Source organism: Geotrypetes seraphini, chromosome 4, assembly GCF_902459505.1.
Source record: "Geotrypetes seraphini chromosome 4, aGeoSer1.1, whole genome shotgun sequence".
Taxonomy (NCBI): domain Eukaryota; kingdom Metazoa; phylum Chordata; class Amphibia; order Gymnophiona; family Dermophiidae; genus Geotrypetes; species Geotrypetes seraphini.
The window spans coordinates 171752076-171764222 of NC_047087.1; the positions used below are offsets into that span (position 1 = coordinate 171752076).

Here is a 12147-nt window from a genome sequence, read left to right on the forward strand (position 1 = left end):
TTCTTCCCTTTCTTATGATATCCTTTGAGTTGTACACAATCTTAACATAAAAATTAAAAATTGGAGTGAGGAATAAGTGAATATATACCAGGGGTGTTTGCAGTGTTAGATAGCGGGATTCCCCAGGGGTCTGTGTTGGGACCGCTGTTTTTTTAACATATTTATCAATGATCTAGAGATGGGAATAACTAGTGAGATAATTAAATTTGCTGATGACACAAAGTTGTTAAATCACAATTTTACCACATTCTCCAGCAACAAATTCCAGCATTTAATTACATATTGTATGAAGAGATATTTTCTCTGGTTTGTTTTAAATCTACTACATAGTAGCTTCATCGCATGACTCCTAGTCCTAGTATTTTTGGAAAGAGTGAACAAGCGATTCACATCTACCCTTTCCACTCCACTGTGTATTTAGACAGTCTCTTCTCCAACCTGAAGAGACCTAGCCTCTTTAGCCTTTCCTCATAGGGAAGTCATCCCATCCCTTTTGTCATTTTCATCACCCTTCTCTGTACCTTTTCTAATTCCGCTATATCATTTTTGAGATATATGAAAAATTGTGAAAAATTGTGAAAAATTGCAAGAGGACCTTGTGAAACTGGTTATCAAAATGGCAGATGACGTTTAATGTGAGCAAGTGACAGTGATGCTTGTGGGAAAGAGGAACCTGAACTATAGCTACGTGATGCTGGGTTCTATGTTAGGAGTCACTACCCAGGAAAAGGATCAAGGTGTCATTGATGAGGATACGTTGAAACCCTCAGCTCAATGTGCGACTGTGGCTAAGAAAGCAAATAGAATGTTAGGAATTATCAGGAAAGGAATGGAAAACAAAGATGAAAATGCTATAATGCCCTTGTATCACTCTGTGGTATGGCAGCACCTCATACTATATGTAGTTCTGGTCGCCATATTTCAAAAATGATATAGCGGAATTAGAAAAGGTACAGAGAAGGGTGATGAAAATGACAAAAGGGATGGGATGACTTCCCTATGAGGAAAGGCTAAAGAGGCTAGGTCTCTTCAGGTTGGAGAAGAGACTGTCTAAATACACAGTGGAGTGGAAAGGGTAGATGTGAATCGCTTGTTCACTCTTTCCAAAAATACTAGGACTAGGAGTCATGCGATGAAGCTACTATGTAGTAGATTTAAAACAAACCAGAGAAAATATCTCTTCATACAATATGTAATTAAATGCTGGAATTTGTTGCTGGAGAATGTGGTAAAATTAGTTAGCTTAGCAGGATTTAAAAAAAGGTTTGGATAATTTCCTAAAAGAGAAGTCCATAGGCCATTATTGAGATGGCTTGGGGAAATCCAATGCTTATTCCTAGGATAAGCAGCATAAAATCTGTTTTACTACTTGAGATCTAACTAGGTACTTGGGACCTGGGTTGGCCAGTGCTGGAAACAGGACACTGGGCTTGATGGACCTTTGGTCTTTCCCAGTATGGCAATACTTTTTATGACTACACTTTGAAAAAGATACAAACAGGATGGAGTTGGTTCGAGGTTAGTTACTAAAAAGATCAATGGTCTTCATCATAAAACATATCGGGATAGACTTATGGATTTCAATATGTGTACTTTGGAACACAGGCAGGAGAAGGGAGATATAGGGACATTTACATATCTCTATGGCATAAATGCATAGGAGGCAAGTGTTTTTGAAATGAAAGGAAGCTCTGGAATGAAGAGATATAGGATGATGGAAAAAGAGAATATACTCAGAAACTAAGGAGATGCTTCTTTAAGAAAGGGTGGTTGATGTGTGGAATAGCCTCTTGGTGGAGGTCAAAGACTACATTTAAATTCAAGAAAGATTGGGACAAGCTGCACATAGGATATCTGAGGGAGAGAAAGGGATAATAGATGGTAAGGATAAGCAGACTGTAGAAGACTTTCGGTCTTTATTTACCATCATTTTCTATGTTTCTGTTTCATCTTTGGTTGAGCAAATCAATTAAGAAACTTTTCAATTGATTCAACAAAGGAACATATGCTGTCCCTGGATAACACCTGTACCTGTGCTTTTCCATTTCTTCTTTTCAGACAGACCCACAGTACCTCTTCCTTACCCTGTAGCTCCTGCAATTGTGTAAGGACGACATTTTATTTGGCTTACAGGATGGGGGTATATCTTTTGTTTTGGTATTATTCCTGATGGTAATGATGGACGGGGGAGGGAATTTTTATCTTTTATATAGATACTGATTGACTATAAGTGCTTGGTTGATTATCATTATTTGTATATAAATTGTATTGCACTTTTTGTTGGCATTAAAAACTAAATAAAGTTAAAAAAAAAAATCAGTTTCTTTACCATTAACCCTTGTCACTGCTCTATTTACTTTCTATCTACTTTACCATCTTTTATTGCATTAGTTTTATTTATCACAGTCCCTATGACAGTGGTTCTCAACCTTTTTTCCTTCATGACACACCTGACAAACAGTGCCCATGCGAGAGACACACCGCCTACTACATTCTAAGACCAAACTGAAAAAAGGCTTTAAGTAATACTTAAGACAATAATTTTATACACCACTTTTGTGCATAAAACCCTGGGAACGCCAATAATAAAGCACATTACATAATTTGAAGGAACTAAGGCCAGTACTGTGCAGACTTGCACGGTCTGTATCCAGTATGAGGACAGGTTTGGGAGGGCTTTGATGGGCTGGGATGGTTAAGATGGACTGGAGTACACTTTGATGGAAACTCCAGTAGATGAAACCTAAGCACACTACCGGGCAGGGCTCTACGTTTCTGGGCCAGAAATATCTAAGAAAAAGGACCATTTAAATTAAATTATTAATTTATGAAGCACGTATGGTTGGGCATTTACTATGTTACTATATGCTAGTCATTTGCAGATTGTGGTAGATGCCATAAGGTGGCAGCAGTGCAATATAAACTGAACTCAATCCATAGCCATAGATTGGTTGAATTTGCATTATGTAGCTTGGGATTGTCTAAATTTGAATTTTCCGGTCAGTGTGCAAATGGAGCACATATGAACTAAAATTTTCCAAGCTTGTAGCAGCAAAAAGATATTTAATTTTTATTTTCTTCCATGATTAGAAAGAGTGTCACCTGCTTTAAGCCAAAGAACAAATGAAAATGTAGAAGAATATGTCAGAAGCACCGAGAACTGGTTGTAGTATCTAAAATATAGGGGGAAAGTTATCAAGTTGTGTTAGAGTTTTAAGTTGCATTATTTGCACATAAATGAGACTTATAGGGCCCTAACTTGATTAATTTTACTGCAGCAATATTTAAATTAGCATGAGTTATATAGTAATGAGATGCAAAACATGGAAATGCATTTAAAGATGCTCATTACTATGTAAAAATCCTAATGCAACTTGCAAGAGGTGCCATTTTGATGACAGTGCTGGACTGGACAGGAACAACTGGGCATCGCTCCTGCTCAAAGACACTCTGTCCACAAATAGAGGCTAACTGAATTTTGGTTTTGGCACTAGAACTGGCCTGAAATCCAGATTTAGTTTCAAGTTTATTAGTTCTTGATATCCCACAAATCGTTTTACAACTAAGCGGCTTACAATAAATCATTGTAGATACAGTGGCGTACCTAGGGGGGGCGGGGGGGGCGGGCCGCCCCGGGTACCAGCCCTAAGGGGGTGTTCCCGGCCTTGCCGTTCAGTCCCCCGCCACCCCCGAAAGGACCGCTCGCCCCACTGACCTTCCTGCACCACCTGTGAAGCAGCCCGCAGCAGGATCGCGAAGTCAGCGTCAGCATCCCTGCGCTGCTTCCTGCGCCGCGATCCCGCCCCTCCTCTGACGTCAGAGGAGGGGCGGGACCGTGGCGCAGAAAGCAGCGCAGGGATCGCTGACGCTGACTTCGCGATCCTGCTGCGGCTGCTTCATAGGTGGTGCGGGGAGGCCAGGGGGGCGAGCGGTCCCTTCGGGGTGGGTCGGGGGCATCAGGCCTTCAGGGTGGGGCGGGCGGCAGGCAAGCAGGCTTTCAAGGGGGAGGGGGTGACAGGCAGGCAGGCAGGCCTTCAAGGGGGGACAGGCCTTCGGGGGGGGGTGCAGACCTTCAAGGGGTGCAGGCCTTCAAGGGGGCAGGCAGGCCTTCAGGGGGGTGCAGGCCTTCGGGGGGGGTGTAGGCCTTTGGGGGCTGCAGACCTTCAAGGGGGTGCAGGCCTTCAAGGGGGGGAACAGGCCTTCAAGGGGGGAAAGGCAGGCAGGCCTTCAAGGGGGGGACAGGCCTACAAGGGGGGGGGACAGGCCTACAAGGGGGGGACAGGCCTACAAGGGGGGGGACAGGCCTTCAAGGGGGGTGCAGGCCTTCAAGGGGGAGACAGGCCTTCAAGGGGGGGAAAGGCAGGCAGGCAGGCCTTAAAGGGGGGACAGGCCTACAAGGGGGGGGACAGGCCTACAAGGGGGTGGGACAGGCCTTCAAGGGGGGACAGGCCTTCGGGGGGGTGCAGACCTTCAAGGGAGTGCAGGCCTTCGGGGGGGGGGTGCAGTCCTTCAAGGGGGTGCAGGCCTTCAAGGGGGGGAAAGGCAGGCAGGCAGGCAGGCCTTCAAGGGGGGGACAGGCCTACAAGGGGGGGAGAAGCTACAAGGGGGTGGTACAAGCCTTCAAGTGGGGGACAGGCCTTCGGGGGGGGGTGCAGACCTTCAAGGAGTGCAGGCCTTCGAGGGGGGTGGTGCAGACCTTCAAGGGGGTGCAGGCCTTCAAGGGGGGGAAAGGCAGGTAGGCAGGCCTTCGAGGGGGGGACAGGCCTACAAGGGGGGGAGAAGCTACAAGGGGGTGGTACAAGCCTTCAAGTGGGGGACAGGCCTTCGGGGGGGGGTGCAGACCTTCAAGGGAGTGCAGGCCTTCGAGGGGGGTGGTGCAGGCCTTCAAGGGGGTGCAGGCCTTCAAGGGGGGACAAGCCTTCAAGGGGGGAAAGGCAGGCAGGCAGGCCTTCAAGGGGGGACCGGCCTACAAGGGGGGGGGAGAAGCTACAAGGGGGTAGGACAGGCCTTCAAGTGGGGGACAGGCCTTCGGGGGGGTGCAGGCCTTCGGGGGTGCAGACCTTCAAGGGGGGGACAGGCAGGCAGGCCTTCAAGGGGGGGACAGGCCTACAAGGGGAAGGGACAGGCCTTCAGGGGGGTGCAGGCCTTCAAGGTGGGACAGGCAGACCTTTAAGGAGGGGACAGGCCTTTGGGGGGGGGACCATGATTTAGAAGTACACGGAGGGAAGGGGGTGTTCAAAGAGACATGCATATGCCAAACTTTGGGGGGGGGAAGAAATAATGGGTCTGAAAATAGAGGAGAGGGAGAGATATGATGGACCATGGGATTTAGGGAGGGAAGGAACAGAAAGGGAGAGAAATTGGACACAAGGGATGGTGTGGAGGAGGGATAGAGATACTGGATAGGAGGGTAATTAGGAAAAGAAACGGAGAGATGGTGGACTCTGGGATGGTGGGGAAGGAGGGAGAGATGCCGGATGAAAGGGTATTTAAGAAAAGGTGGATCTGTGGAGGGAGATGAAAAAAAGGAAAGATACCAGACTTCCTGGGAAGGGAAGGGAAAATGGAAAGGGAGGACAGAGTTGGCAGATGGATGGTTAGCATGCAGAAAGAAGGAGACCCTGGCAAGCAAGTTATCAGAAGAAAACCAGAGCCTTGGACCAACAAGATTTGAAATATAACCAGGACAACAAAAGGTAGAAAAAATTAATTTATTTTCTGTTTTGTGATTATAACATGTCAGATTTGAAATGTGTATCCTGCCAGAGCTGGTGTTGGACTGCAAACGTGAGCTAGGATTTAACAGAAAGAGGAAAAGTCCTTTTTGTTTCTTTATTTTATTTACACCACAGCGCCAGTGTGGTTAGGAGAAGCCAAAGGGGGTGAAAAAGCTATAAAACCCACCAGGAGTTTTGAAAAAAATCACCCAACTGGGCAGGAAAATCGAATTGAAAAACCAATTCAATAGGGCTGAATCGAATCAAAATTTTTTTTTTCCTGTATCTGGCAGCATTAGTTTGCGCTACTGTCTTAGACTTTAGGACCTGGGATTGGGGAGAGATGGCATCCTCAGTACTTTATAATGCAAGTGAAACGAGGATTTGGTCAGACTTTTGAAGGGTCTGCAGAAAAAAAAATATTGTATAGGCCGGGGACATGAGACAGCAGGAAATGGGAACTTTTCTTCCTTCTATTTTTGTGAATGGAAAGGCTGAGGATGTCAGAGAGGTCAGTTAAAATATGTGCTTTATAAGAAAATATAATAATGTGTTTTATAAAGTTTATAGCATAGCTGGCCTACCCAGTGAGGTGTTCCTAGTGGTGATGGTGGCAGCGTGTCAATGTGTTGAGAGGAAGAGGTGGTCTGGGAAATTCTGCTGAGCAAACTCCGGGCCCATTTCCACCCCCCAGTTAGTCCACTCCACTCAACTGATTCACACACTGAGTGGGTCTTTGGGTGTTGTTTTGGGATCTCTTCCAGTGGTTTATCTCCTTCTGGTCCAAGGAAGGAAACTTTGTTATCCTTAGCATTGACCTACAGAAATATGTTTGTAACAGCGCTGCTTGTGTGGCATTAGGCTATGTAGTGATCGAAAGAAAAAAAACAGACCTTTGCACATTTTTGCACTATATGGGGGGTGTATGAGGAGATTCACATTTCCTGCACAGCTAAGTCCATGTGAAGTTACCTTGTGCTGTATTTGACATCTAGCAAGGTCTCTGTTTGAAAGGAAAGATCTAAACTTAAAAATGAAGTGGCCAGAAGTTATGGTAAAAGCAGATAGTGTAGCTGGTTTTAAGAAAGATTTGGACAAATTCCTGGAGGAAAAGTCCCTTAATCTGTTATTAAGACATGGGGGAAGTGTCTGCTTGCCCTGGATCGGTAGCATGGAATGTTGCTACTCTTTGGGTTTTGACCAGGTATTAGTGTCCTGGATTGGCTACCATGAGAATGGGCTACTGGGCATGATGGACCATTGGTCTGACCCAGTTAGGCTATTCTTATGTTATGTTCTCATCTGTAGGGGCCTTTGTTTTCACTTCTTATTTTAATGTATTTTTTTTCTGGGAACTTATCAGTGTTTTTTATAATGGGAACAAAAATGGAAGAGAATTAATGTGTGTGGAATGGGGGGTAACTAATTTCTTCAGCTAAATAATTCAATCCACTTCAAACAGACATAGGAGAACTTGTGCACCATTCACACACCCTCCAACCAAAAACGTCAAAAGAAAAAAAACTGTTCGACAACCTCCTAGCCATTCGAGCTGCAACACTCGACCCCCAACTCTACAACCAATTGATATCAACCACAGACTGCAAAACCTTCAAAAAGAAATAAAAACCCTTCTATTCAAAAAACACATAAAACCGAACTAACACAATCAGAACTGTCCCAAGCATCACCTGCAACTACTCCATATGTACTTCTAATGTCATGACAATTTAGACATAATTTTATGTTATGTTATGTTTGGAATAATGGTTACATATATGAGGTTCAATAAAAGAAAATTTTCACTGCCTGTTTCTATTCTGACCATTTATTCCATTTCATGGTTATTGCAAAAAAAAATAAAATATTTTTTTACATGGGGGGGGGGGGGGGTGTCAAAAAATGATGGGCCCCGGGTGCCACATACCCTAGGTACGCCACTGTGTAGATACAAATGACATTTAAATTAAAATAGTAATAATATATCACAAAATACAAAGGGAGAACTGCAATCTTTGATATTATAGTAAGGGTAAGGATAACGGGCAGGTTAATTGTTCGACCAGAGTGTTCTTATTATGAATTTTAGAATCAGTTGTCTAAGTAAAGGCATCAGTAAATAGAAAAGTCTTGAGGTCTTTCTCAAAAGTAATAAGGGAAGGTTGAAGCTTAAGGTGAGTGCACTGAAAAAATAGAATTACATATGGAATCTAGAAATATCTGTCTAAATGTTGGAACAACTAGGTGATTTTGATTAAGAGATCTGAGTGTTCAAGAAGGGGTATAAGATATTAAGAATTTGCTGAGAAATAATGGAGTATCTGTCGAATGAATTTTGAATACTAGTAGTAGAATTTTATAGGTGATGTGGTGTGAAATCGGAAGCCAGTGAGCTGATTTGAGTAGTGGTGTGACATGATCAAATTTTTAATGACGTGTTATGAGTTTAGCTTTCATTTTTGGCTGAAAATGAAACTCCCTGCCTTCGTGACCTCATTGTTCTATCCGATCCTCCTGCCAGAGAAAGCTTGTCCCCCCTGGGTCAGCCACTCCCCTTTCTCCTGGCAGACAACTATCCTCCCCAGGATGCTGTGGTGTAGTAAGGGGTGTGTATGTGTGTGTGTGTGTGTGGGGTCCACCCTGGGCACGGTCTTCCTCGTGGCGCCGGCACCCCTCCCCTGCCACACACGCAAACCTGCAATCCTTCCCTGTACCTTTTTATCTTCAGCGCAAGCAGTAACAAACTTGCTACGCACATTGGCTTCGGCGCTTTCTCCGACATCACTTCCAGGAGAAAGTGACGTCAGAGAGAGTGCTGAAGCCAATGCAGGCTGAAAGTTCTTTACTGCTTGCGCCAAAGTTAAAAAGGTATGGGGAAGGGGTGGGGGTATGCGTTCGCGGCGGGGTGTGTGTGTGGAAGAGGGCGGGAGAGGGGGGCGCTACTGCCCTGGTTGCCGGTCATCCTTGCTATGCTACTGCCCAGATATCAATTCCAACTCTTCCCTTCCCCCCCTAGGCCTACCTTTGGAAAGTCCCGATAGTCTAGTGACCTCTTTTAAGCAGGAGCAATCATACTACTACTAATCATTTCTATAGCATTGCTAGACATACGCAACATTGTACATCAAAACATAGAAGAGACAGTCTCTGCTCAAAAGGGCTTACAATCTAGTCAAGTCAGACAAACTGGACAAGAAGGAGCATCTATACACGGTGCTCATGTGGGGGAATTACAGAGGGAATGATAAGACAGATATTGGGTTGGCGTTTGGAATTGAAAGCAGCTTTAAAGAAGTGGGCTTTGAGTCTGGATTTGAATCAATGTTCTCATGTGAGCAATTTTTTTTTTGCGTGCAAAGGGCTGAGAGTTAATGTGAGAAAAAATTTTCTATTACATTACCCTGATGGTATTATACAGACTGTACATTACAAATTATGAATTACAAATATAAATTAAAAAATGAACAATATGATAACTTTTTATTGAAAGGACTTAAAATATTTTTCATTTAGCTCTCAAAGAGACCATCACCTCCTTCTCAGGTCAAGACAGTAAACTGTCCTGACCTGAGAAAGGAGGTTTTATTTTCTGACAGTTGGTCAAAAATGTATTAAAATTAGTTCAATGAAAAGATATCATCTTAATTCTATTTTCCATTTATATTTATTAACCTTTATAAATACGGGTACCACACTACTTCATCCTGAATTAAAAATAAAATTCTTTTTTCTACCTTTATTTTCTGGCTATTCACTTCTCTGGTTTCTGCTTTCCAGGATTTTTCTCTCCTGCTTTTTCTTTCAGCTTTCTTCATTTTATTTTTCTATCTCTATGTCCAGATTTAATTCATTCTTACTAACACCACCACCTATGACCTGGATTGGCCACTGTTGCAAAATAGGATACTGGGCTAGATGGATCATTGGTCTGATCCAGTATGGCTAGTTATTTGTTCTTATATTCCTAGAAACATTTAGCAAAATACCTGCAAAGGGAATGTCCACTGGTGCAGAGCATGGATGGAGGGCTCCCAATTATGCATGACTTATAGAAGTGGTTCCCAAACCTGTCCTGGGGGACCCCCAGCCAATCAGGTTTTCAAGATATCCCTAATGAATATGCATGAGAGAGATTTGCACACCTGTCACTTCCATTATATGCAAATCTCTCTCATGCATATTCATTAGGGATATCTTGAAAACTTGACTGGCTGGGGGTCCACCAGGACAGGTTTGGGAACCACTGACTTACAGAATACTATAAAAAGTTACACGACTATCTGCAGCACTTAAATGCTAACACTTACACCAGCTCTATATCTAGCTTAAATGCTCGTGTTTGCTCAGAATACCTACATGGGCAGATTACCTACTCGGCCTTTTTTCCCCATGTCTGAGTGAGGCCGAGGAATAACAGTTGGAGACAAATTGAAGTTAAAATATAAAAGCCTTCATGGGAGAGCACTCAGAAAACCTACACAAAATAGTATATTCATCTAAGTATCTCTCCCTGACCTGTGGGATCAGGACTGTTTTATTAATTTTATGACATCATTTCATTTATTATTATTCATACACAAGTTAATACTGTACATTTCAAATCACAGTATATTATCTTAATTAATTTCCAATCATAAGCTGCATATTCTTGCGATTTACCATATCCATATTTGGTTAGTTGGTCAAGTTTTCTTGACATCATTAGTTCATTAATAATTTTCTCCAATACTAGCAAAAAAAGTAAAGCATTTTGGCCTCCTTTTACAAAGGCGATTATTGTGGCTGACCACGGGAATCGCTCCAATGCCCACAGGGATTCAATGAGCGTCAGAGTGTTTGCCTCCCCCCTAAATCCTGCTTAATATTATTATTCACATCACTCATGCCTAAATGTTAAGCACGTAGATACCCGGCTACACTAGTAGTCTATAAAAGACAGTAGGGCCCATATTATTTAAATGGTGCATAACTTAAGTTGAGAACACCATTTAAAAAAAATTAAAAGCATTTCAAAACAAAAAATGTAGGTGCCTACCGGTTCCTTAAAAAACAGCTTTACAACGCCTAACACCACGGGTAGACATGGCTAACACTGGATGTGGAATTAAGCGTCATAAAGCATCTCCATAGGTTGATTTATGGATTAAAACAATTTGATCATATATCACGATACTATCATAAATTACATTGGCTGACTGTGGAGGCTAGAGGAATTTTCAAATTTCGTTGTATATGTTTAAAAGTTTAGAACGGATTACTGCCAAGTTATCTTTTTGTTCACTTCAAATTTGTAAATAGGAAACGTCTATGGTTAGTACGCTTCTTTGATTTTCCATCAATTAAGGGAAGTGTTTACAAATGATTCTTTTGTAAAATGTTGGCATATCGAGCAGCTCTTTGGGAAAAACAAGTTAGTACTTACATATCCTTTTTTACCTCCTACTCAGCTTTTAGAAAAATGTTGAAAACATATCTCTTTAGGAAATATCTAGACTAAATTCTTATGATCTGCTATAATGTTAGTATTTCTTTGGAATTACCTAAACTAAATTTTTATGATCTTAATTTGTAAACCATACAGAACCGTAAGGTATATAAGAACTTATGTTATGTTATGATTCATTTGAAAGGTAAGTACCGGTAATGTAGGCCTTGAAAACCATGGCATACCTTTCCTGAAGCCACAATTTTATAGACGGCACCATCACGTGATTGACACACGATCGGTGGCTGTTTTTAAGGTGGCCACAGAAGACGATGCTTATAGAATCCAGGCCTAGGTGCCTACTTTCTTCATAAAATAGACGCCTAAGTGTAGGTGACCTGCTATAGAACTGCCTCTATATGGGATAGTGCTGAAGCAGTTTAGAGTGAATTTTGCCATCACTATTCGCATACAGCCTTTGAAAATCTGTGATTAAGGAGTTACACATATACTGGCCACCAGTAAACACTTTTTTAATATCAATCCAAGTGAAAAATGTTTCCACTGCATTTCCAATGTCCAGTTAACATAGAAATGGAAGAAGGGGTTACCCACTTGCAGTGCATAATTTTCCATTACAGAAGACAGTCCAGGGCAAGACAAATGATGGGCTGCATCCGGAGGGGTTTTGTCAGCAGAAAACCTGAAGTCATAATGCCACTGTACAGATCCATGGTGAGACCCCATCTCGAGTATTGTGTTCAATTCTGGAGACCGCACTACCGGAAAGATGTGTTGAGAGTTGAGTCGGTTCAGCGTATGGCTACCAGGATGGTCTTGGGGCTCAGGGATCTCACGTATGAGGAAAGGTTAAAAAAATTGCGGATGTACTCACTGGAGGAGCGAAGAGAGAGGGGGGACATGATTGAGACCTTTAAGTATATCACAGGGCATATAGAGGTGAAAGATGATATCTTCAGTCTTACAGGGCCCTCGGTAACCAGA

General features: G+C 42.9%; 1 protein-coding gene across 2 annotated transcripts in view; it reads right to left on the reverse strand.

The window, feature by feature from the left end:
* ST3GAL2 (ST3 beta-galactoside alpha-2,3-sialyltransferase 2) overlaps positions 1 to 12147 on the reverse strand; it is a 268783-nt gene that overhangs the window by 45177 nt on the left and 211459 nt on the right. The gene's annotated exons all lie outside the window — the stretch shown is intronic.